Raw genomic sequence first — 23,797 nt, forward strand, 5'->3', positions numbered from 1 at the left:
TAGAATCAAACTTGACCAACAATTACTATTTAGATAAAATGTTAAAACTAAACATAATACAAGCAAAATAAATAAAAAAAAGCTGATATAAAGTGTATCAATTAGTTTGGATCAGCGATGTAATAAAATTAGTAATAAGCCTCAAACGACAATCTATAAAAGGGACTAAGTCAGCTTATAACACCACTTCAGTCAAGTACTATTTATTTCCCTTGGAAAGGGGACTAATTAAGCTTATACCACCACTTGAGTCAAGAACTATTTCTTTTCCTTGTTTCAGATTCCAAACAAAGTATTTTATTACCAATTGTTAATTAACTAATAGGTGTTGTTTTTTTTATTGTTTCATGTGTTGCTAGGTAAAAGAAATAATTGTGCAGAATTTCAGCTAGCTCAGAGATTGGGTGTCGGAGAAATAACGTGTACAAACAGAAATATGACAAGGGGGCGGTAGACCAAAAAAGGTTAAAGACCACTGCTATATGATGATTTGATGGTATAGCCCGTCATAATAAAATTCACTTTTAATATCTTTCTTTCTCTCTCATTCTCATTCTCTCTCTTTCTCTCTCTGTCTCTCTCTTTCTCTCTCATTCTCATTCTCTCTCTTTCTCTCTCTGTCTCTCTCTTTGTCTCATTTTCTATTTTTCACAGTTTTGTTTCTCTCATACTCTTTTTTATGTTTTATCTCTTTCTTACTCTCACACTCTGTGTCTTTCTCACTCCCTTCCTATTTCTCAATCTCTCTCACTCTCTCTTTATTTATTGGAGTATGTTTTTCGGGGATGTTTGGAGTCTAGGCATTCTTCTCGATGCAGAGTAACGGTATCAAACGTACATCTGAGCAGCACAGCGTGAAGCAAGGACTATCTTATTTATGGATGTGTACACCTTGGAATTCTTTCAAACCGCCTTCCATAGTCTTCTAAGAGATCCTCGTTTGTCTTGTGTAAGATCATAACAAGTATATAATAAACTGCCTGATAATCTTGTAGCTTCTCTTTGATCAAATAGCCATCTCCAGCTGTATGTCCTTATAATTGTTAAATTCATCTTTCAAAGACAAAAGAGTATCTACTTAAAACCTAGCTTCTCACCAATGCATGTATGAGCTATTGCAGTCTTGATACGCGTGACATACATTAGGAAATGATCCAAGAATGTGACAATGCTAATAGTGATAACAGTAACCTCAGCTCAGAGAGAAGAGGAGTGGGGAGTATTTGCAATGTTACTTGATCGTACTGGGGTAAAAAGCATCACACAGTTCACACCATACAGCCGAGATTCCTGAGAAGGCAATACTACTAAGTCTTTGAGACCCTTTTGCACTGATCCCAGTTGAAAAATATCTCTTCGGCCACAGATATAAGCTTGCTGATAAAACAATTCTTTTAAAACGACTCATCTCATATGTCATTTGAATGTCGTCCTAGAGGGCGCTGTGACAGTTCGAGTCACCAAATCCCTCATCAGCTGTTCTCATAGCAGGATATCAAGAGAGAGGCTCGTCCATTCTTTTACGTTGTCCAGCCAGCTTTCCTTTGGACGATCCATTCTACTACCTCCACTGGACCTTGAAAGATGACTTTTAAAAGTGAGTCATGGTTTACAATAGGACGAACCAGCTCAGCTTTCTTATCTTTATTATTATTTTTTTTTGGCCAGCTAAAGTGTTGACTTGTAAAAGTACAAACTCATCTGTCTTCTTCTTTTCCTGGTATCTGATACCAAACAGTTTTCTGTAGCATTTACTCTTTAAGGCTTGAAATATTTTTTCAGCCTCCGTGTCCAACTTTCACATCCATATCAGAGTACGGAGTTCACTCTGAAAGTGGTTGTTATCAATTTCAAAATGGAAAAATAGTTTTAGAAACGCACAATTCTCTTAGAGTTAAAGTAATATGTAAAGAAAAAATAAATTGACTTTTAAATTACAAACACAAAATCACCATTTATTTTGAATTCATAGTTGTAAAATTTTGTGGGACAAAAAAAATACAGCAACAACAACAAAAAAACAACAACAACAAAGAGAGAACGATAAAGAAAGAGAGAAAATGAGAGAAAGAAAGAAATGTAGTGAAAGAGAAAAATAAAGAGAAAGAGGAAGAGAGATAGAGAAAAAGAAAAAAAGAGAGCAAGAGAAAGAAAAAGATAGAAAGAGAAAGATAGAAAAAGGAAGAGAAAAAGAGAAAGAAAAAAAAGAGAAAGAGAGAAAAAGAGAGAAGGAAAGAAGTCAGAAAGAGAAAGATAGAAAGAGAAAGAAAAGAAAGAAAGAGATAACGAAAAAAAGAAAAAGAGAGAAGGAAAGAAGTCAGAGAAAGTAAAGAGAGAAAGAGAGACAGAGTGACTGAAAACATGGAGTGGACTCCAAAAAAAGGGAGTGAAGTCTAGAGAGACCCAGCCAAGACAAATCATTGCAAAGGAGATACTGGTACAATAAAAGAAAGCACAAGAAAACAAGGACGCATTAAAAGAAATAGAAAGCTAATCAAATACAGGCTGTTAAAATTTCTTAATAATTAAGTCTGCAGGCATTAGGTGGCGTCCCAGAACATGGTAAGGGTGTGTCCAAAGAACAAGGTGATAATGGAACTTAAAAAAAAGAAACATAAAATTCACGAGCAAAGCAAACAATTTCTAGATTGAATTAAACAATGACAAGGGTTTAGGACAATGTCCGAATATGTAAAAAAGCACTTTTGACATCGTCTTTGCATCTACCCCCCACCTCCTCCCATGACAGAAAAACAAAAAGATGTCATGGAAACTACTTAAAAATGTAGCTGTCATAAATATTTGAAGTCCATCTCCATATGTAAGGAACAAGATAAAGAAAAAAACAACAGAAGAAGAAGCGAATTAAACTTGTCTGTGTTTCTCTGTTGAGATTTTTTTTGTTTCTTTTGATGTTTTCAACTTTGATGTTGTTTAGGAATCAGCGTCAAAGTTTGAAAAACAAAAAAGCGTTGCCTTCTTGTTCTATGTATTGTTGACTTGTTGCTGTGTTTCTGAGGCACGTTTTCAGTTTTCCATTATCACGTCAATAAACCCCCCATCCCCGACCCCCGGCTGTTCTTTCCTCACCGCCCCACTTTCTGTCTCTTTTACTTTTTAATTCTAAAGTGTATGGAGTGTAATTCAATTACAAGCTTGGTGTTGTGGGTGAAAGGGGAAAGAGAGAGAGAGAGGGAGTGTAAGATAGAGGGGGCGAGAATGAGAAAGGGGAAGAGCGAGGGAGACAGTAAGAGAGAGAGAGAGAGAGAAAGAGAGTTAGAGAAAGAGAGGGAGAGAGTTAGAGAAAGAGAGGGAGAGAAAGCGAGAACAATGAGAGAGAGGAAGTCAGAAAGAGAGAGAGAGAAAAGGAGAGAAAAGAGAAAGAGAAAAAAGATAGAGAAAGATATAGGGAGACAGAATTAGAGAAAAATAGAGAGAGGGAAAAAGAGAGATACTAACAAAGAGAAATAGAGAGGGAAAAAGAGAAAAAGAAAGAAAGAGTGAAAAAAATAGAGAAAGAGTGGGAAGTGCACAAGAAAAGAGACGAAAAATAGAAAGAAAAATGTAAATAAAAATAGACAGAGAGAAAGGTAGAAGGAGACGGGAAGTAAATGGAAAGAGAAAGTAGAAAAGAGAGACTGGACCGACAAAGAGAAAGGAAGTAACAGAAAAAGGAAGAAAAAAGGATAAAGACAACATAAGAGAGAAAGAGAGATACAAAACAGAGACGAATAAAAAAAAAAGAAATAGAAAAAGAACGGTAGAAGACAAGAGAAAAAAAAAGATAGGTGGAAAGGAAGAAAATAAAAGAGAAAGAAAATGAAAGCGGAATAGAAGAGACAAAGACAGTTGGGTAGAAACAAAAATGAACAAACAAAAGACTGAAATGAATCAAGAGTTTGAAAAAAATATTTTTTTAACAAAGCTTATATTAGTGAAATACTGCACATTTAAATACATATCTCTCAATACTGTAATATTGATTCCTTTTTCCATATCAAACAAAATTAATAATTACTAATTAAATAGTTAATTTTTAAATTGATTTTTTTTTCTTAGGGACAATAAATAATTGTGCAAAGTTTAAACTTGTTCTGAGACTTTGAAGACAGACTGGCGGTTTGAGATGATATAAGCTTTGTAAAAAACAAAAAAAGATTACATAAAACCAAGAGAAAGCTAAAGACTTAGAGAATATAGGGCAAAGAGAAAGATCAGGATACCAGACAGCATGTCATCTTCCGGTTTATTTATGTTCTGTAAAACCAACAGTGCTATATTATTGTATTAAGGGGCGATAATTTCATATGGCACGTACATGTCTACATCTACAGGTTGAATATTTGGTATAGGAGAATCTCCAGGGGTTTAGAAGTCTGGAAAATAAAATACCTTCGGTGGTCATGGGTGGTTCTAGAAGTGTCAGAAATGACCATCGTATTTGTTAACTTTATATTGACAAAGATGAACAAATAATCCTAAACACAAAATTAAAATTAAACAAGATTAGAAAAAGATTTTCAGAGACGGCCCCCATTGGTTACTAGGTAAAACAATATATGCTCATGTCATAATTCTCTACATGATTTTAATTATGCAAAGTAATAGAATTCCAAAGAATCATTTCGTTTTACTTTTACCTTGAAAACAAACTTATAAAATGTAAAGATACTTTTAGACCTTTTGGCAAGAAAACTAAACGTTAGATATATATACTCAGACAACGGGCCATTTTAATTTCTGACACTCGAGTAACAAATTTAAAAAAATAATAAAATAAATCACTTTTACTAGAAACCCTATCATATAGTACTTAGACTAGTTTATGAGATGTGGGAAGTTTATCCGAAACCAACTTCTCAAAATCTCGCTGCATAAATCTAGCACCTGGTCGAGGCATTAAATCTTGAGTTCGTCTGTGATGCGAATACGCAACATTTCGTCCATTTCCACCTGCTAAATGAAGATTTTCAATTTCATTGAGAAGGTGCTTATGTCGGCTTATACATTCGAAATCAACTTTTTTTTTCTTGTAGTTTGTTATTGAGTTCATTTAGATATGATGTGATGTAAAAAAACTAAATCTCACAACCACGAGGCACTTGTTTCTCTGACAGAAAAATTTCAGTTTCGTGTCTCATATGATAAAAAATATTTTAGAATCTGTCCTCCGTTTAACCAGCACTTCACTGTTAAATAAAACGTCTTCATATCTGGACTTTATTTCTGTCAGAAACTTTCTTAGAAATTTTGTAGTTCAGCGCTTGAAATGTTATAAAATGGACACATCATCACATGGTTCTCATTCAACACCTTGCCACAGAGGTTCCGCTTTTTCTAAAAACTCTTGCTGACAGTCCGCTATGACATCCAGCCAGGGCCGCCGCTACCTATTCTGCAATGGTAGAAGAATACTCCGAGCTTTAAAAATAGCTGTCAACTTATGTTGCAAAAAACTATTTTTTTCTTACTAGAATGTTCCAAAACCTTGTTTCAGTTCGGTTAAGGTAAGGACGGTTCGTTCGGTTCGGTTAGTACCGACCAGTTCGGGCTCGGTACGGTCGTAAGTGGGGTTCGGGTTCGGTTCGTTTCCCATCTCTACCTCCAAAGCAGACATCTATAACGACTGCTAACTACAATTTAATGAAATTAACAGAAAACTTAGTCCCAAAAGTCTTCACCATCAACGCGTAACGTTAGGAGAAAAATCGTTAAAATAGCAAATCAGTAACATGTGCATTACAGTCACGCCCACTGATCGTCTGATTATGTTCTGGATAAAGAGATCGTACCAGCAGAGAGAGAGAGAGGGGCTCAGCTTTCACTGATACTGCCAATGATAAGAGAACCTCGCTAAACATTGCAATCTAGAGCCCACCTGTAGCCATCGATTTCTTGTATCTGCTCATGGAAAGTAATTTTAGCATGTGGAATGAATTATACATTTAGATAATAATAATCGAAATAGTAATAATTTCATTAAAATAGCGCTGTCAGTACACATAATATAGGCTTAAAACCCGAGAGTTTAACATACAATCTATATTCGTTTAGAACAGACAAGTCTTAAAATTATTCTTGATTGCACTAAAGCATGTGCTTAGCCTGAGCACGATGGGAAGGGAGTTCCAGACTTTTTTTCGATGTACTCAAAAGGAACCGCAAACCATACTTTTAGAAGGGAAGAGGGGCATAGCTAGAAGAGTTAAATCCATGGTGCGCAAGGCTCTTTGAGGGAAGTTTGTCGTCTTATTTTCTGGTAAACATTTCCAAACTTTTCACAAGCCATTAATTGTTCTAGATTTGATGTTCTTTGAACGAAAAAAAAAGTGTATCATGAAGTAACATTTCTGAATGCACACCACTTTTTTTTTTGTAGATACTTTACTGCATATTACGTTGTGATTACTATAGGATCTTGTCTATAGTGCAATATTTTCTTACTTTTTGTATTTTGTTTTTAAATTATAGCGGGAGAACAACTTGATGATGTACTCGCGGACAGGTGTGGCTCAGTTATTGAGTCCGGCTGGCTACACACCTAGGAAAACGAAAATTCTGAATTAAAACCTCTGGTGTCTTGTTGCTGTCTTGTTGCTGTCTTGTTGCTGTCTTGTTGCTGTCTTGTTGCTGTCTTGTGTCTTGTTGCTGTCTTGTTGCTGTACCCAAACAGGAGAAAGGTTTCGGGTGTCGACCCTGAGGAAAAATCAGGAGCCGTTAACCCTTAAGCAGCTTGCAGCACAGTGATACACCCTGGCAGACTCTGCGATGTCACTAATCCAAAACTGTATGGGCACTTGCGTTCCTTTAGATCAGTGTTTCCCAAAGTGATTACGCGTACCCCCGGGGTACGGGAAGAGTTTGAAGGGGGTACGCGTTTGCACAGAGTTAATCCATAAGTTTTAAATCCTTTTTATTATTTATTTTAAATTTTTACAAACTCAAATACGGGGCCATTTTAGATTTTAAGACGAATTTCTACAAAGATCAGGAAATGGATAGGGAGGTTACAACTTTCGTCGACACGCCCACTTTTTCAATGTAAAAACTATGTTTCTAGAATGTATTTGATGTGTCTCTGAAGCATGCAAAAACAAAACTCAATAATTTAATACTTAATTGTAATACAGTTATTATTATTTTGGTGTGTATGTAGGCCTACAAACAAAAATTGATTATTATTAAAATAAATCCTTTTGAGCGGGGAAGGGGGGCGAGGGGTAGTCAGTGTTACGAAAACTCTAGAAGGGCTTCGCTTAGATCAAATGTTTGGGAAACACTGCGGGAACTGTTGTGAGGGCATTATCGTTCTGACCATAGCTAGTGCAAAAGCAATATAGTGGCTTCGCGACTGAAGGAGGCCATAGGTATAGATTGAGATAACAATAATAAGAAGTAAGTTATGGGCAGGTTAGCCTTTCAGACCTTGTGATCTATGGGGCAGATGAAGGCCATCTGTTTTTGTGGCCCACGGTTAACGAGGGTGTCATGTGGCAAACCGTCTTTACTTTTCCACAACTAATGTCTGGTTCCCATTAGAGCTGGGTGGACTCAGAGGCGCCCTAAAGATCCCGAATGTGAAAATCCCAGCTTTTACCAGGATTCAAACACGGAACCTCCGTTTCGAAATCAAAGCGCTTTACCACTCAGCCACCGCGCCTTAGGTTGAGACTATAGAGGACTTATACTTTTAATTACAATTTCTATAATGTTTCTATTTCAAGCATGTATATGTATAAAATCAAGTAATTAAAACTAACGTTTTTGCTATCTATAAAGTCTCAACAATCTACCTATGGTTCACAATTATGTATATTCTCTCTACGTCTATAGGTCTATTAACAAGGGACTTCTAATCTCAATACACACTATCGCAGTGTGAGTCAATGAGGCCCATCTCAAACAGAAAGCAACAGAATCAACAAAGAACAAAATGCCCGCATATCTCCTCGTGGTGTTGTGCTTTTGTGTGAGGTCACTAACCGCGTGGATATCCTAACAATTGTGATGCAACAACACCTTCACAGCAAGGGGCTGCCAACATACCAGCTTTTTAAAGGGGGAGGGTGTTGATACTCGGTTGTTGGATTGTAGCTCCGAACAGCTAGCACAGCTAAACCGATGTAAGCGTATTACATTTTTTTGTATAAAACTTTATATAACTTCTTTTTTTAAAAAAAAAAAAAAACAGCAACAACAACCCAATATTACTTTTATTACAATATACAGAGATTCAGTTTAAGATAATATATAGATCTAAATCATCTAATAATAATAATATAAAATATAATTTTTTAACTAAATCCAGATCACTACAAAAACATGTCTTTACTCTCTGGCGCCTCTGACTTCAACACCCAAAGGAATTATTAACCTAAATTATGACACATCTCCACATTTTGTGGCCTCGTCCGTACAGTAACTGTTGTACCTGTCATTTGTCTGCTTAACACCGGTCAGGTATCGTACCTCTGCAAGAAACGAATATCACATTTTTGGAGCTTAGTCCAGTCAGGTATGGTATCTATTTACCTGTCCCTTCCCTTATCGTTACCTTTAAAACACACACTCTATAAAAGGGGAAGGTAGTTGGGTCCAACGGACCTCATTCACCAATCGTAAACAAACAACATTTAGCCACGCGATAATATTGTAATGACACAAGACGCGTAGAAGTGGAGTTTCATCGGGTTTGTCCGTAGTGACGTGACGAGTAATTCAAAAGTAAGAACAGAAATAGAGGAGTTACGGACAAGAAGGAAGGACGACCCCAAAGTGTTAATGTATTTAGTAGAGCCTAAGAAATGTGTGGCTGAGCGGTAAAGCGCTTGGCTTCCGAACCGGGGACCGGGGTTCGAATCCTGATGAAGACTGGGATTTTTAATTTCGGGATCTTCGGGCGCCTCTGAGTCCACCCAGCTCTAATGGGTACCTGACATTAGTTGGGGAAATGTAAAGGCGGTTGGTCGTTGTGCTGGCCTCATTGCACCCTTGTTAACCGTAGGCCACAGAAACAGGTGACCTTTACATCATCTACCCTATAGATCGCAGAGTCTGAAAGGGGAACTTTTTAAGAAATATTTTGGCAAGCTTTTGTTTGTTATTTCTGCACGTTTCGGAAGCTCCTTCAGCAATCTATCTATATATATAATTCTCTTCTTCGCTCAACAGTTTGGACGAGCAAGAAGTAAAGGAAAGATCACTCTCTTATTTCTGAGGATAGTAACATCATGAAAAAAACAAAAGGGGGGGAGGAGAACATGTGGGTATTCACACGTCGCTACGGAAGGAACATCCGAAACATGTAAAACATTTTACAAACAAACATTTTACAAACACTAAATAGCAGCGCCGGACTTCACCATTGTGACCAAGAAGTCACGGAAAGAGATCAAGTAATCCACTATGTATATTCACTCGTCACTAATTAGCAGGGCCGGACTTAAGCATTGTGGGGCCCTATTCGAAACGGATTTCGCGGGGCCAAGTTTTGGTAGGGAAGCGGACAATAAGTGAAATTTATGAGTTTGTATTAGAAAATAAATTCGTCTATGCATTTTATTCATTCTTTACTACGTACAGAATTACTTTACGAACCTTGCGTGTAGCGAAGTCATACAGTATATCATAATAATTTTGTTTCCTATATAGATCACTCTCAATAGCATGAATTACCAAATGTTTCAATCTATCTTTGTGAATTGTTGGCCTGAAGTAATTCTTCATTAGTTTGTGGCGCGAAAAGCTTCTTTCACCAGATTACACAATTACGGCTAATGCATAATGCCGTTTTTATTTATAGCGCGTAGGATTGGCGTTTTCCATATTGAATGACACCCCAAAATAACAATGTTTGTCTATATATATTTCCGTATATTTTAAAGATTTTTTCCTATATTTTGTAATTAATTTCGGGAGATTTTCAGGAGCTCCTGGTAAATCGACAGGAGGGCGCGGGAAATCTGTTTTAATTTATAATATAGTTTAGTTTAATAATTTACACACCTAAAATTAGCGTAGGTCCTATGGAAGTGCGGGGCCCAATGCTGTCGCACAGGTTGCTGTGGCCTAAGGCCGCCCCTGCAAAATAGCGGCGTATGCTACGCCGCTGGTCGACTAGTGAAGATTATTTCGTCCATATCCAGACCTCCATCAGTACGCCAGGAGGGGGGGGGGGATGACGACGGGAAGGTTTGAACTCGGGACCATCAGACGACTGTCCGAAGCGCACATCATTGACTTTTTGTTTATTTGACATATTTTGGATGTTCCTTCAGAGGCGAAGATAATCTTCTTCCAAACCTCCCTCAGCACGGAGAGGGTAGCGGGCAGGGTTTGAACCCGGGACCATGGAGACGGCCGAACGATAGTCCAGCACTTATACCGCATGACCAGGCAGCCTCAACGAGGAAGGTATCCCACATTTTAAAACTGCGTGTTTCCCAACAATAACTAGACCTTTTCCTCTACTACGTTGTCCTACGGATCAATGCTACACGATAAAACAGTCAACAACAACGATTTAAAAATCAAACAAAAATCTGCCAATGCAACTTTTGGGCCGCTGAAAGTAAACAAAAATATCTAAATTTAAAAAGTGGGAGCTATTTTTTTAAAAAGAATTAAATAAAGACTGTGTGCGCTGTGGCTAAGTGGTTAAGCGTTTGGCTTCCGAACCTGAGGTCCTAGGTTCGAATCTCGGCAAAGACTAGGAGTTGGGAATTCGGGATATTTAGGGCGTCCCTGAGTCCACCGAGTTCTACCAGCTCTAATGGGTGCTTGACTTTATTTGGGGAAAGTATAGGCGGTTGGTCGTTGTACTGTTTATATGACAACCTGCTCGTTAACCGTTGACCGAAGAAACAAATGTCCTTGACATCTGAAGGGGGGACTGTAGCATCTTATTTGGAGATTTTCAACATGGAGGCGAATCCAAACAGACCAAGCTAGTTGGTGTATCCTGTGTACAGAACAATGGAAATGTTTATAAGCATTTTTTTTTTAAAGCTTAATCAAGTTAGTGATAGGGTTTGTGAGTTTACTTTTTAACACTTGATAATCAAATTTCCGAAGATCCTCAGATATATAGCTTTCATGACAGTTCTTTTTTTTTTCTATTGTGAAAGCCCCCATAGAATTATAATCTCTATGATTAATTATAGGTCAGTGACAGCGAGATAGTCAAGTGATTAACTGACTCTTCTGTATAAAGAGAATGCTCTAGTACACCCTAAATCCAAAAGTAGGTAGCTAACAGTCTACTCTTTCTCACTCTCCAGAAATAAAGAGGTTTTAATTTTTCATTGCTCCTTTTCTTGGGGCGCTACTGACCGTCCACTGTTGTGTAAAGAAATGAAGTCGTGTTTTTAAAAACACATTGGGGAATTAGGGAAGTGAGTACTAAATGAATATTTGACTCAAACTGTGGACACAAGAGGGCGAGACTGGAGAAAGAGTCATAGACTGGAGAAAGAGTCAAGACGTCATAATATAAGCATCGAAGAGACATCGTTGGATTTATTGTAAGAAAACTTTCGTCTGTTAATTGTAAACTAAATGAAAGATATTTATTTAACTGAACAATATCTGTACTGTCCTAAGTATCTATCTTTGTCCCCTCTCTCTATCTTTTATGTTATTTAATAAAGACGTTACTTCAAAAAAGAAGATAATTACGTCCTACGCGTCATGTATTTAGTCATGCCTATTAACCAATGAGCATTTGGACAAATTTGTCCTTGCATATGGAACGAGGATTGTGCCTTTCGACATATATATATATATATATATATATATTGTTACGAATCTTCCTATCCAGGCTCGCTGCAAATTGCACCAAACGACACCACCAACTTAAAGAACTTGACAACTCTGGGCTTCAAAATAACGTAATAGTTTAATGTCAATAAATAACAGCCAATACTGTACAATTGGCAGCACGTAGCACAAGACTGTACAAATATCTCTCCGCCGTATCAACTCTTGCACTGGTCTCTCTGTCTCGTCTCGGACTTGTACTGAGCCGTTGTAACGAACTGTAGATCGGGAAGTTGTGACTGACTGGTCTCTGATACCTTCGCTCTTTATATAGGATTTCTGCTGGCCTTCTAGAACCGGACAGAACGTCGCTCGACCATTCTGGGTGGTAAGATGACTACATCCCTCGTGACACTACTGAGCTCTGCTCACGACGTCGATCCTTCCCGAACCATCATGTTGGCACTCGTCTCGGCCGACCGTCGTAACTCGTCACGGTTGACCGCTCGTCTAGCGCTGGCCTGGGCCGATTTGCGTCGGCTGACTACACACACAAACCACTACCCCATCTGTGCCACCACCAGGTTTATAACAATATATATATATATAAAACCCTCCCCGAAAAAAAATCCTGGCTATGCCCATGATATAGGTTATACCCTTAAAGTTGCTTCCCCTTGGAATATAGATACTCTAAACTCTAAATGAATCAAATATTCGAGTTTCTTAAACTGTAAAAAAAAAATCATCGTTTTGTTACTTCATGAACATCTTAGCTATGTCTATATCATATTCCGATATCAACTGGAATCAATATCAGCTTTAGGTGCCCACCAATACAAAACGTTTTAAGGCCGGATTACCTAAAAGAGGCATAGACCCAAACAAAAATTAATAAATATTGGCGGTAGGTGTCCACCAATACAAAAGTGTAAGAGGCGGAATAACCAAAAAGAGTCATGAAGCCCACAAAAGGGATGTAAGCCCACAAAAGGGATGTAAGCCCACAAAAAAAAAAAGAAGACAAAAAAAAATTCATAGGTTTAAAACTAAATATTCTAATATAAAAGAAACTTGCTACTGACTTAAAATACTTAAAAAAGAGAAAAGATACCTTATAGATTCTTAGAGACATTATCATTAGGTTAGCATACATAATATATAACGTTAGGAAAACACTGTAGATTTCAAGATGAAGTGATCTGAAAAAAAAGACTTCGAGATAAATTTAGTAGTAAAATGACAATTTACCTTTTGTTGGACGGAGACCTGTCTATATATCTAATTCTTCCTACAAAGTGCATAACCAGGATAATGGAAGAGAGGCAGCAAGCAAAGTGAAGGCAATGCAACATCGAGAAATGGACGGACAACAAATCGACTGAGTCAGACTTAAGACAATGATTGCAGTGGCGGAAACTGATGAAAAGAAAACGATTTTGACAGACTGACCAGATTACTTGACCAGGACCGGGCTAAGTTTACATCTTTAAATTATCACATGTAAAAAGAGGAATTTATTTCAAATTTGCTTCAGCAGGTACAGAGAGTTGAACTTTCCTTATTAAATATAGATATTGACTTTATCGACTGTTATTGCGCTTGTTTTGATCGAAGATAGATAAATAAGTCAGCAGTGGCGTAGTTAGGGATTTTGGTGCCAGAGGGGCTTGCCATTCGATATCATGGCATGAGATAGTGGTGTAATATTTAATGTAAAAACAAATTTCGGACACTCATTTGGGGCCCTCCTCAACTGGGGGCCCGGGGGATTTTCAAATTTGGACCCCACTCCCCCACCCTACGCCACTGATAGACAGTCGTGACATACAAACCTACATTTTAACAAGCAGAAAAATGTATATTGATCCTGTCAAATATGACAAGTTTTTATCTCGACGCATATCATGTGTCTAGGGGCCGAAAGGTTAAGCACTTAGCTTTCGAACCGAGAAGATCTGAGTTAGAATCTTGTTGAAGACTGGGATTTTTTATTTGGGATTTTAAGAACGCTCCTGGGCCCACCCAATTCAAAAGGGTAACTGGCATTAGTTGGGGAAAGTAAAGCGGTTGTCGTTGTGCTGGCCATAGGACACCATATTAACCTTTGGCCGTAGAAATAGATGACCTTTACATCGTCTGCCCTATAGATTGCAAGGTCTGAAAGGGGGCACTTTACTTTTTACTTTTTTTTTTCATATTATGTGTCTAGCACAGTGATTCCCAATGTGGTCTTTATAGAACCCTGGGTTCTACAATGGCTCCCAACGGGTCAACAAGACAAAAAAACTTTGGAACCACTGGTCTAGGATAACCTTCTCTAGTCTTTAGCTGATTTCTTTCAGATTAGAGTAAATATAAAATGGCACTTCCACACACACACACAAATGTATACCAATGATTATTTGACATGAAATATCAATGTTAGAAGGAATTTTGTAAAATGTATGTAAAGATAAGGCAGAACGTTTAGCGATAATGAGCTTAAATTACAACAGATCTCGTAACGGGAGCGTTTAGGATCAAAGGCTCGAGACCAGGTCAATTACATGGTTCATTGTTCACTGCCAACATATTAGATCTGCCTTCAATGACTGTGGGTTTTTTTTTTATTTCTGTTTTGCTTGCTATTGCTTGTAAATGGTACTGTGCGTTTTTTGGAGGGCATGGTCTCAAGAATGTGGCACCATTAGGACTGGACATCCGCGTAAAGAAAAAAAGCTTTCCTTAAAAAAAAATCTAACATTTAATATAGTAATAACTGTAGTTTCATACTATACAACAAATCTTCTGTATATTTACTATATATTATACAAATTTCATTCCAATGTGTTATTTATTTTTAAATTTTCTTTTTCTTCTTCTTCTTCCTCGTTCTTATTGTTATGTTGGAGCGTCCAGATGACTAGACCAATACATGAGATGAACTGCGCAGTAGTTTCCAAATCAGGGAGCTATCCATATAGTTTTCTTTCTATTGGAATGTTTTGGGGCCAGTGTCTTGTACTGGCCTCTTGGTAAAGAGAGCAGTTTTGAAGGACATGGTCAGCATTCTCTGGTGACAATCCACATGGGCAGATTTCACTGGTTCCTATTTTGAGCTTCCGATACATATGTTGTCTCATTCTGTTGTTTCCGGTTCGAAATCGAAAGATTAGACGTTGATCTTGTCGGAATAGCTTATAATAGGCATCATCTTTCTTGTGATTCGGATGAGAGCTTGTCCATTTCTTATTTATTTTATTTACTATTAGTTTTTTCATTTCTTCTAGATAGAGTGCAATGTTTAATGGTGTCTTCGTTCTCCTACTCTTGGTGAGTGTGTCAGCCTTCTCATTTCCTTCTAGTTCTATATGTGCTGGTATCCATTGAATAACATTTTTTTGTTTGCTGTTGTTGTTTAATTTTTGATTGTAAACAATTTCAAGAACGCTATTTAAAAGATCACTCCTGTCAGATAAATTATAAAAATTCACTTGCGCTTTAAACAAAAGCGCTTAGAAATGTGCTAAAATGTGCACAAAATATATCGCATGCTTTCTCAATTACTAAGTTAATCAACATTTTTTTTTACACCGGATACACCAAATATCTAGCTATTAATGGTTATAAATGAAAATCTCTTATACAAGGAAGACGTTGCTAGAGAGTGTCGTGTATTTTCGATCAATGAAATCAATTGCTTCAAGCTATAATAATATTAAACTTATGATAGGTTTTTGTTATTAGTTATTGTTTTTTTTAGGAAAGTAAGGGGTTGTAATAAGAGTGCCACCATGAGCTTAACGTATCGGGTTACACTTACCCCAGCTTTTCCAGATGGTAGAGTTATGGTTACGGTCTATAAATTTGTAAAAGGATCGTTCAGACCTACTTACTGTCAATCATACTTTGAGTGACAGAAAACAAACCAAAATCCGTTTTGATTATATTACAAATTGTGAAGAGAGTTTTTTTTTTTGACACAGCTCAAGGCGCAAGCATACACAGCACAGCTAACACAAGCACTCATCAGTTTGTCAGACAAAACTCAGACTCAACCAAACATATCAGACAAACTCTCTGAGTCATCTGAGTCTTCTCGCCTGTTCAGTTAATAATTAGCGCGAGTGTTTTACATAAATATGTCACTTACACAATAACACTGTAAGTAAAAGTACTGGAGTACCACTGAAACTGACTGGTTCTCTATCTTTGTATTCCAAGCTTCAGTTTGTATTCCTTTCAAACCAGAATCTGTCTATCTTTCTATCTATCTATCTATCTATCTATCTATCTATCTATCTATCTATCTATCTATCTATCTATCTATCTATCTATCTATCTACCTACCTATAGACCTTTCTATCAATCATCTCTCTTTATAAATATATATATATATATATATATATATCATAGAGACATTGATATATGTCTACAGGTAGCTTGAATAGAGTTTGATGACCTCAAAGCGCTAGATGCTAAGTCATTACACATGAGCGTGTAAAACAACATTATATCTTGAACATGCGTTACCCCCATGCTGTGAATATAAAGCATATTCTCAGTTTATTTCTTGCTTGTTATTCTAATCTACAGTATGTTAATCTTATCTTTGCATCATGTGATGTTGGACGTCCAACTCCTATAAATAATACATTCATTTTTAAACGAAAGGGTAGAAACTATGTCTTCATGATCGTAAGATTTGTTGGATTCAACTCAACTACTCATCTCTATCATTTACTTAGGCACTCAGTCACTCACTCACTCATTCACACACTGAATCGTGCCAGAGATCCTTGTGTTCTCTCGAAGCCTGAGGCACGTGCTTTGACGATGAATTTTCGCTCTTCTGTTTGATAGCCTCTCTCCCTACAAGTTCTATGCCTTGACGTTGAATTTTCGCTCTTCTGTTCGCTAGCCTCACTCCCTACAAGTCCTATGCCTTGACGTTGAATTTTCGCTCTTCTGTTCGCTAGCCTCACTCCCTACAAGTTCTATGCCTTGAAGTTGAATTTTCGCTCTTCTGTTCGCTAGCCTCACTCCCTACAAGTTCTATGCCTTGACGTTGAATTTTCGTTCTTCTGTTCGCTAGCCTCACTCCTTGCAAAAATTTCTTTTCGTTTCTCTGCGTTCTCTTCATGTGGCTCAAGATATAGTCTACTACCTGAGTTTAATTTTATAATATCGATTCTTCAACTCAGTCACGTAAATCGCTTTCTGTAATTGATGTCTGGTAGATTCCTCAAGCATTGGGACTCCCATTTCTGCCGTTTGAAAGTCTATGAAAATGCGATGTGGACATGACTAGGGTATACCTTGCCAGACTCCGACTCCAGTGCTTTGTTCTTGGTGTAAAATTAAAGAGAAGGTAATTATATGTGCAATTATAAGTGTATCAAGGTTCTTATAGTTTCCATTTATTCTTTGTGATCCGAGGGGTAAATGATGTAACGCTTATCAGTTTGTATAGCCTTAACTAGGGTGTCATGTAGCCAGCACAACAACTCTACGCTCTTAGCTTTCCCCAGCTAAAGTTAGAAGTCCAATATAGTTGGCTGGACCCGAGCGTCCTCAAGTTCAGAATTCCTTCGCCAAGATTCGATTTTGTGACCTTTGGTTCAGAAGCTAAGTGGTTAACGCTTACACATTAGCCAATAGACATTCCCTCCACATTATATCTGTATATTAATCTAGCTAACTAATAATGTACATTAGAGTAACAATGGCCATCATTCACCAATCGTAAACAAACAACATTTAGTCACGTGATAATATTGATATAACAATGAAAAAACGTATCATGCGACATCCTTTATGGACTACGTAGTTTGTATAGAAGAGATGGAGAATCACGTGGCTAAATGGTGTTTGTTTACCATTGGTGAATGAAGTCCATTGGGTTTTCTTGTTTTATATCAGTCAATACAATCCTTTACTTGACCTTCATCGGAAAAAAAAAACTTTCACTAGAATTTGTCCCAGCACGTGAAATAAAAATAAAATGTTAATGTCTTAAAATAAGGTTGCAAAACGTTATCATAAGCATATAATCATGTCCCTAAATCTAATCCTCTGAAAGAATTTAAATGAAAGCATATGAAACGCCAAACTATCTTCTAAATGTAAAACCCATGAACTGTGTCTGTACATTGTCAGAAGACTTACGTAGAAAGGTTTGTGGTTACAGGCCTCAAATCAGTATGTCGATATTAAAAAACTTCATCACACTCACGATTCTTCCAAATGATCGAATCACACATGTCGTCGTGCATAAATACTTTCTTTATTACATATACACCGAACTTATGTCTATGATAAATACAGATCAAAGCACAAAAAGATATTGATTTTGTTCTGTTGTCACAGATAAATAAATGAAATACTGTAGACATTAATTAATAATATCAATAATAATAACAGAGACTTTTTGTTTATACAAGTAGACATAGAAGACTCTCCTTTTTACTCCACACTTCCTGTTAATTACTTTCTCACAAAACATTCACAACAAACAATGACGTAATATAAACATATAACGCATCCTTCCTTCTAAAGTTGTTATCACATACTTCCTTCTAAAGTTGTTATCACATCCTTCCTTCTAAGGTTGTTATCACATCCTTCCTTCTAAAGTTGTTATCACATCCTTCCTTCTAAGGTTGTTATCACATCCTTCCTTCTAAAGTTGTTATCACATCCTTCCTTTTAAAGTTCTTAAGACTGATATCTACAAGGAACTTTAACAATTCGTCCACTTCTGGTAGTCTTGACTGGCACAACACGTTCCCTAGACGTTGGTCTATAACTGTCTGTTTCGTTTGTTCCAACAGTTTGTTGTTCATTGTCTTCATCGGTATTATAGTACCCAGAGATGTCTTCATCGGTATCATAGTACCCAGAGATGTCATCATATTTGTGACGTAGCGAACCATTCAAAACAAAAATGCAAGGTACTCTCGCCCAGTACAAGGAATACAAGGAGAGAAAAAAACAACTAAACAGAGTTGGGAGAAAGCAAAAGACACTTGTCCAAACTAGGTGCCACTCCCCATGCCTGCAAAGTTTATTCAAACTAGTTCCTTCTCTTTCATTCAATACATTACAGTAAAAAGAAAAAAAGATTTTAGATAGATCTATGGACTAGCAAAAAATGTTTGTCAGCTATTTCATACGTTTTAAATAGTCCTTCAGATTTTTCGAAGATACTTACATTCTAGCCTGAACCTCAGGACGGTGGGGAGGGCAGTGGGCAGGGTTTAGACCTGGTACCATAGAGACCACCCCACCACCAGGTTACCAAATTTGTCAGACATTTTACAATAAAAAAAAATAAGTCCAGTAATTAACTTAAAAACCTTTAATTTGATTTAAAAAAACAACAAAAACAAACAAAGCATGAATTTGATTTTGAAACATACAATAATTCGACTTAAAAAAAAACAACAAGTTATACAAATTACTTCTGAGGGTCTCTGGCTCCCAACTGTAATTAACAGTAATTGACACGAAACTCTTTCGACTGTCTCTACATTCTATATGCTAAACAGACTTGTCCCCAGCGAATAAAAGTTTGTTCCCGAGTCTACTTGCTGTGGTGTCTTTTACTTTCTTTTTGTTGAGATTTAAATTTATTTCTTCTAATTGACCTCAGTTCCTCACTCGTCACACATTAAGACTTCACATTTGGATGCCGCCCCCCTACTCTCACAGGTAAGGTCATACACATTCTTTTTCAAAAGCATACATCTGTTGCCCAGTCCCGTCCGACCATTGACCTATTAAATTCAGCTTAATTTGTTTAACGAAAAAAATAGTACTGACATGGTTCATTAGAGCAGCTGGTTGGCCGTAAGCTTCAGATCTTTATGGACTCGTGCTAGTTTGATATAACAATACCTTCGATCGGAAGATTAGGACAAAGTGAACTGTTGTTTGAAAAGCTGAACGCAGTAAGGACACACTGCAGTGATGGACAAAAGCGGGACATACAATCTTTATTAAACGAAAAGAATAATTTTAGGTGTTAGTAAGTAATTACTTAAAAAGTACAGGATTAGTCTGAAATAGTTGGCCAGTAATTAATGACACGAGTCAATAGATTTTAGAGATGAATATCCCGTTTGTGACGCTTTCATAAAAAAAGTAAAGGTCCTAAAAAGCCACACACCTGCTTCGCCTACTTTTAGACCATCCTATGAAACCATTCGTCATAGAAGGATTGATATCTGACCTGCAACGTCACAACATGTGGGCAGTTTAGACCAATGGCACGTTGCCATGTAAAAGGTCTGTACGACGCGGCAATGAACCATGGGTCTAAACTGCCCACAGCTTGTGACGTTGCATGTCACTATTCAGACCTTCTAAAACGATTGGTCTCGATTCTATTTGTTGGACATCAGCAAAAATAAAACAACAACAAAAAAAAAACAGCATTTGTTTACATGTATAGTGAAAGATGTAAGCCTATCACCTGGAAGAACACTGATATTGGATGCTGTTATGACAGTAGAGTACATCAAACAAATATATAAACACTATAGAATACCATGTATATCTAGTTCAGCTTGAAACATCTATTACGATTAATAACGAGCCATTGTTGTTACGTCTGAATATTCGGGAAGAGTGCAAAATTTCACGTGAATACCAAAGTCCAGCTGTGACATAAATTTGTCACGCTAAAATAAGCAAAGCGGCTGTCGTCTGCTTGAGTGTAAGTCATGTCATCATCATTCTACACAGTAGAGAGTAATTAGTTGAGAATAGTGTTTGGTATCTATAGATATAATTCTCTTCTTCCGTCAACAGTTTAAACGAGAAGAAGTAAAGGAAAGATCACTCTCTTATTTCTGCGGATTGTCACTCCACGAAAAAAAAAACAAGAGAGGGGGGTGGGAGAACACGTTTTCACGAATGGCTGCGAGCTGGACTGTTAAACCCTGCCCGCTCCCATCCCCCTTCGTCTTGCGGGAGGTTTGGACTAGAAAGTAAACTATCGTCAACTCTGAAGGAACATCCGAAACATGTAAAACATTTTACAAACACGAAATAGCAGGGCCGGACTTGAGCATTGTGGGGCCCTATTCGAAACGGATTTCGCGGGGCCAAGTTTGGGTAGGGAAGCGGACAATAAGTGAAATTTATGAGTTTGTATTAGAAAATAAATTCGTCTATGCATTTTATTCATTCTTTACTACGTACAGAATTACTTTACAAGCTTTGCGTGTAGCGAAGTCATACAGTATATCATAACAATTCTGTTTCCTACATAGGTCACTGGTATTGCATAATGCCGTTTTTTTTATCTCTCGTAGGATTGGCGTTTTCAATCTTGAATGACACCCCAAAATGACAATTTTTGTCTCTGTATTTCATGAGATTTGTATGAGTTCAAAAGATTTTAATAATTTCCGGAGATTTCCATGACTTTTTCGTATAGTTTGCAAATTTCAGGTAAATCAGGAGGCCGCGGGAAATCTGTTATAAGTTGTAAAATAATTTAATTTTATAATATACACATAGAATTAGCGCGGGTCCTATGAAAGTGTGGTGCCAACTGAGTTCGCATAAGTTGCAGTGGCCTAAGGCCGGCCCTTCAAAATAGCGGCGTATGCTACGCCGTGGGTCGACTTGTAAACAAAAAAGTAAGATAAATAAAAGTTTTTAAAATCAATTGTTCCTTTATTAAGCTGCTGATGGTCTATAATATCTGATTCAATGTCTTCTGATGCGTTGATATTGCAAGAAATCTTTCCATGCTGTTTGTAGATTCAAGCTCTTCTCTTGCAGTCCATGACTTTACAAGAGAATGTGGACTGGAGCCTACACAGGGCGTGAATCTATGAATTGATACAACTCATTACTGGATAGAAAGAAGCTGTTTAGTCCAGGGACTCCTGCAGAACTCTTGTTTTAAAAAAAGACGTCAGCTAAATTTAATTTTAAGATGATTATATTTTTTAAAGTGATATGTTCAAAACAGATTTTAGATGTATGGCCAATTAGGTAGTTATTTGTATTAATCAAAGATATACATAAAGTATAAATTTTTTTTTAAAGAAAATCGTTTTAGAGGAATTATAAAAAATAAAATAAATATTGTTACTTATGGTAAACGTGTTTATATACTGGCATCCGGCATTACAATGAGGAAGATTAGCAAGAAAGGTGGCATTGTCGTCATTCGGTCTTAGTTTGGGGAGACGACTCCAGAACATGAGGCTGAAAGGTTGTGTCATTGTAGTGAGTTTTAAAACAATATTACTACTAAAGTCAGCTACATTTAGTTCATCACGAGTTAATTCTGTCTAGCTTATAAATAACGCTCTTTTTTTTTGTCCCCAAAATGAAGTTATTCAAGTAATTTAAGTTTTATTAGTTCAGATATATAACGCCTACAACGGTTAAGTTCTCTACCAGCAGTTTCGTGCTAGAAGTCAACGACCAGTAACAACAAAGGGGGGGGGGATAGATTTTATTTTATTATTCTCCTATATACAATACACTATTTTCAACGCTTGTTACACAAGTTCATGCAAAATGAGATGAGAACCAATGCTTTATACACATTGATAGGTGCTCTAATGGAGGTATCTTAGGCTGCTCGAATGCCTACATCAAAGGTTCCTTCGCTTCATGTTGGTTATACACTGTCAAAACTACCTTTACAAAACAATCCTATTTCCCTGGAGGCTGGTATGGACAGTAAAGAAGCACAACTTACCCTTCCCCTTCCCCCCTTGAAAGCACTGTCTCGCGGGACGTACTGTTTCCATTGCCGAAAACAGACGCAGACGACGAAAAAAAAACTTACACTATCGGGAGACAACGGTTTTGTCTACATAAGTAGTGGCTAAACGTGCAGGTCGCAACTGGGTTTGCATGTTCACATAGTATACCGTTTTCACTGTAGTGAATCGAAGATATTTTGTGACATGTATGTGAATAATGGATCCAGATGGATAGGAATGTTATTCAACCCCGACATTTAGAATAAATTTAAGTACAATTATATCCCCTTCTATATGTTTATTATTATTTTTATTCTCTATGAATGAATGAAGTGCTAGAAACTGACTCAAGAGCTATTGCGCACACATAGACATATATTTACTGACTGATTGAAAGAGGTCGAAACAAAAACTCTAGGTATAGTGTACTAAAGAGTTCAGGTAACGTGTGTGTTTCTCCACATTAACTCCCCTGAATGTGCGTGACGTCACACCAACGTTTATGTATCCAGTGGAGAGTTACGTAAAACAGATGAGGCATGTCTCTTTAATGTACATGCTACTGACTTAGAGGTAAAAGTGAATACCTCCTTACACTCGCATATTTTTACAGGATACATACGTGCATTGAGTTCTTTTATTTTTTTCCCACAAGTGTTATGCGATTAATCGAATAGTGCTATTATGCGGCGTACTATTAAGCGGGCACCATGATGTGATTGGTTGTGGGGATGAATTGAGGTGTAAAAAAGAGACATCTGGTCTCTATTCTGGTTAACACTTAAACCATATCGCGTTGTATAGATCACATCAGACAATAACGAGGTGAAGAATGACGCTGGTGTGTGATAATGTGCTGAGCCTACTATTTATCTAGATATGTCTACTAGATGTGGTGGATAGATTGATAGAATCTACAGTGATAGAAGAATGTAACAAGTCGTAATGGATCTACACTAACAATAATACATTTGTACGAATGGAAATATTTGTATCCACTGTTTTTTGTAAAGCTCAATTTCATGCTTTTAGCATTTTCAATACACTGTGGTCCCAATCACTTGTGCGGGGATTAGTTGGGGGGTGAGGGGGGATTTTCCCTTGCTAGCTTTTCTAAAGCAATTATTTTAATAAGTTGTTTCACTTTAACTCGGACTCAAGGGATCAGGCCTCTTTTGGAGGCTGACAAGCTAGCCACTGAGCTAGACAAGTGCTTATGAAAATAGAAGGTTTGTTAATTATTAATTGTTCCGTTTAATTTATTTTTTAGGCGACGACCTAATTATCTAAACAAGGTTATCTCCTGTAGCTATTTAAAACAA

General features: G+C 37.2%; 1 protein-coding gene across 4 annotated transcripts in view; it reads left to right on the top strand.

The window, feature by feature from the left end:
• LOC106065100 (acid-sensing ion channel 5-like) overlaps positions 1 to 23,797 on the top strand; it is an 81,763-nt gene that overhangs the window by 16,446 nt on the left and 41,520 nt on the right. Inside the window, exon 2 of one of the 4 annotated variants that reach the window (XM_056003995.1) lies at positions 11,280 to 11,522. The exons of the other annotated variants lie outside the window; for them this stretch is intronic. The gene's annotated coding sequence lies outside the window, so the exon portion shown is untranslated. The remainder of the gene's footprint in view (positions 1 to 11,279; positions 11,523 to 23,797) is intronic. 4 annotated transcript variants of the gene reach the window in all.

Source organism: Biomphalaria glabrata, chromosome 11 (genome assembly GCF_947242115.1).
Source record: "Biomphalaria glabrata chromosome 11, xgBioGlab47.1, whole genome shotgun sequence".
NCBI classification, from domain to species: domain Eukaryota; kingdom Metazoa; phylum Mollusca; class Gastropoda; family Planorbidae; genus Biomphalaria; species Biomphalaria glabrata.